The sequence below is a fragment of the Pediculus humanus genome, genomic scaffold (genome assembly GCF_000006295.1).
Source record: "Pediculus humanus corporis 1103172107368 genomic scaffold, whole genome shotgun sequence".
In the NCBI taxonomy this organism is placed as follows: Eukaryota; Metazoa; Arthropoda; class Insecta; order Psocodea; family Pediculidae; genus Pediculus; species Pediculus humanus.
Genome location: NW_002986996.1, coordinates 623,896 through 627,586, shown reverse-complemented (window position 1 = coordinate 627,586; position 3,691 = coordinate 623,896).

Genomic DNA, 3,691 nt, shown 5'->3' with positions numbered 1-3,691 from the left:
TAATAATAATGATAATAATAATAATAAATCTTTTATCAAGGACTTTTTTGACTTTATCATCGTTCGACGTTCCAAAAATGACATACAAATCATTTTGATAAAGATTTTACAAACTACATTTCATTTTTTTTTTTTTTTTCAAAAATTTTGTCATCGAATTTAATTTTCCCGATTTAAAAAAAAAAGAGAGATAGAGATAGAGAGGTGGGAGAAAGAGAGAGAGAGAAATGAAATTAATGCCATAAAAAATGGAAAAAATCGAGAAAATTTTCTTACTATGGAGAAAAAACGTTTTTAAAAGGTGACTCCGGGTTTTCCCCCTTCCCCCTCTCGCCTTTTTCGAGATTTATTATTAAATTGAAAAAAAAAAAAAAAAAAAATTTATATAAGAGTGGAAAGAAAGAGAAAGAAAAAAAAATATAAAGGAAATAGTAAAAGAAGAAAGAAAGAAAAGGAATGGAAAGAAAAAGGAAAAAAGGAAATGAGAATGTGCTTAGACTTGGTCGGATTTCACGGATGGAATGTTAAAAAGTTTTAGTGTGTGTATCATAAAAAAAAAAAAACCGTTAAAATTAAAACATAAAAAAAAAGAAAACAAAGCAAAAAAACTTTCTCTCTCTGTCTTTTTTTCTATTGCCACGTTTAATAAATTTACAAAAAAAAAAAAAAAAACGTGGCGCGACTACCTTTCATTCATTAATATAAACTTTTTGTAAAAAAATTTCACCGTCGTTTAAAAAAACGAAAAAAAATCATTTTCAATTAAAATTATCATTATTATTATTAACATCATCATGACGGATACATAACTTATTTATTTAAACATTAATAAAATCGATCAATAAATTAATAAATAAATAAATAAAAAGGCATAATGATATTTTCATGCATCCATTATTTATTTATTTTTTTCGAAAAAAAAAAGAAGGAATTTCGTAATAAATAATATTTTTTCGTCTTCTGCTATCATCTCTTTTCTTTTTTTTTTCTGTATCGAATATAATAAGAAAAAGAGAGAGAGAAAGAAAAATTATTATTATTATTATTATCATTTTTTTTTATTCTCGCACGAGGAAAGAAAAAAAAGGAAAAATTTATTTTCTTAAGAATTTCGTATATAACGGCATTAAATTGCAACAGCTTCGACAGGAAGTAGCAGAAAAAAAGCAGAAGAAAAAAAAAATTTCTTTTTATCGAAAATCCTTACAAACCAAATCATTCATTTTTCATTTTATTTTTTTTTTGTTACACCTTCGTATTTTTTATTTTAAAAAAAAAATTTATTATTTAAATTATTCATTATTCATTTTTTTCCCTCTCTCTCTCTCTCTCTCTCTCTCTCCAGTTTTTTTTCTTCCAGTTTTTTTTTTCCAGGTATTTAAACATCGTGTAAATCATAAAATATTAATTATGATTTATTTACACTTGTGTGTTTTAAGGTTTTTTTTTTGTACGTTAGTTACGTCATACTCGTTTTTTTCCGTTTCCGTTTCCCTCCTTTTTTTTTTTAAATTTTTTATTCAAAAAAAAAAAAAAAAACTTTATTATTATTATTATTTTTATTTTTTTTTACGGTGATGATAACAATTTTCGCTAGAAGGATGTATATATTATGAGAGATTAAGGGTATAAGAGTGAGAGAGAAGGAGAAGGGGAGGAGAAAAAGGGAAAGAAAAGAACAAAGAGAAAGAGAGAGGAAAAAGAAAGTGAGAGCAGAACGAAAAAGATACAGTAAGAATAGTAGATTCAGAAAGAAAGAGAAAATTAGGAAGAGAAACAGCAACAGGGAGAATGAGAACGGAGGGAGAGAAAGTGACAGAGAGTAAGAGATCGGAGGAAGAGAGAGAAAGACAGCGTCAAAGTGAAAGAGAAAGAAAGAGAGAGAGAGACAAACAGAACGGTTAAAAAAATTCAGTAAAACCAAACACAATCGTATCAACTATTTTTATGTTATTATTATCGTTACCATTATTATTATTATTATCATTACCATTATTATTATTATTATTATTATTGTTTGTTCGATTATAAAAACACAGGAAAAACATAAAAAACGCGGAGTCGTTTTTCCATATACAACCCATTTAATTCGTTATCAAAGTGAAAATTATAGTTGAAAAAAAAGGCCTAAAATTGATTTTTTTAAAAAGAAAAGAAGAAAAAGTAAAAGCGAAGACAAAAAGAAGAAGATAAATTAAATAGATTAGATGAGTAGATAGATAGATAGATAGACAGATAGGTGAACTGAAACATAAAAAATAAATGGGTGATATATAGAAATACATGAATCAGTTAAAAAAAAAAAACCAAAACGTCCGAAATTCGTATAAGAAACTCGAGGAAATGAGAAAAATTTATTTATTTATTATTTTCACCGGTAGGGGGCATGGATAAAATTTAAAAGGGGCGGGGATTAATGAGGAAGGGGAGGGAAATAATGAGAAAGAGGAGGGACTTAATTAATATTTAAAAAAAAAACATTTAAACAAATTTTTTTTTTGATTTTTCCTGACTATACGAGGTGGAGAAGAAAAAAAATGGTATTAAACAGTATTGCCAACACATGAAAATAAAACTTTTTTTATTTTATTTTCTTTTGAATAAATTTTTTTTAGATTGAAAGTAATTCGGAGTTGAATTAGTTAATTTCGAAAAGCAGAAGAAAAAAAAAAGAAAAAATTTAGCTTATCATGCAAACAGTAGAAAATCACGCAAAAAAAAAAATTTTTTTTTTTTTTTTTTTACTTCAAATTTATTCTACTTAACTTGTCAGCTACAAAAAAAAAAAACAGTTTCCTTTTCTATTCATTTTTACCGTTTGAATTTCATGATGATGATGATAATAATAATAATAATAAGAGAAAAAGAGAAAGAAAATGAAAAAAAAAAAGGAAATTTTTTTTTTTTGTGAAGTGCACGAAGCGGTGCGAGGGGATTCGGTAGAAAAAACGTTAAATGCACGACTTCCGATTTAAAAAAAATTTTTTTTTCTACGTTTTATTCTCCTCCAGTTTCCTTATCCGGGTGAGAGAGAGAGAGAGGAAAAATCATTTCCCGACCAAAAAACGGGCTGGGGAGGGGGAAACAAAAAAAAATGGGCTGAAAAAAATGTGTGATGATTTTTCTCCTTATGGAAAAGTTTTTTTTTTTTTTTTGAACGCACACACACAATTTCTAGAATTTTCCAAAAAATTAAAAAAAAAAGAAAATCTTATGACGTCATAAATAATAATTTTTTTTGTCTTCTGCTTTATATTAATAATAATAATTATTATTATTCTTTTCATTTTTTTTGGCTTCGCGTAAAATTTTTACCTTTTTTTTCATTCGTTCCAGAATTTTTGTTTCCTGAATTTCTGGAGAAGGAAAAAAAAAATTTTCTTTTTTGCATAAAAAAGTCGTTAAATCCTTTTTTTTTTAAAAAAAAATTTAAATTCGTAACGGCCGCCAGAAAACAAATAATAATAATAATAATAAATTATTAATTAAAATCGCGACGGAAAAAATGCGAGCCTAAAAAAAAAAAAAATTTTTTTCCATTGAGGAAAAGGTAAAAAAAAAAAATTGCCTCGCATACCTTTTATAAAAAAATTTTTCCTTTTTTTTCCTTCCTTTTTTTCCTTTTTTTTTTTATATAGAATTCAAATTATTGAAACGAGAAAGAATCGATTAGGAATGTGAAACCTAAAAT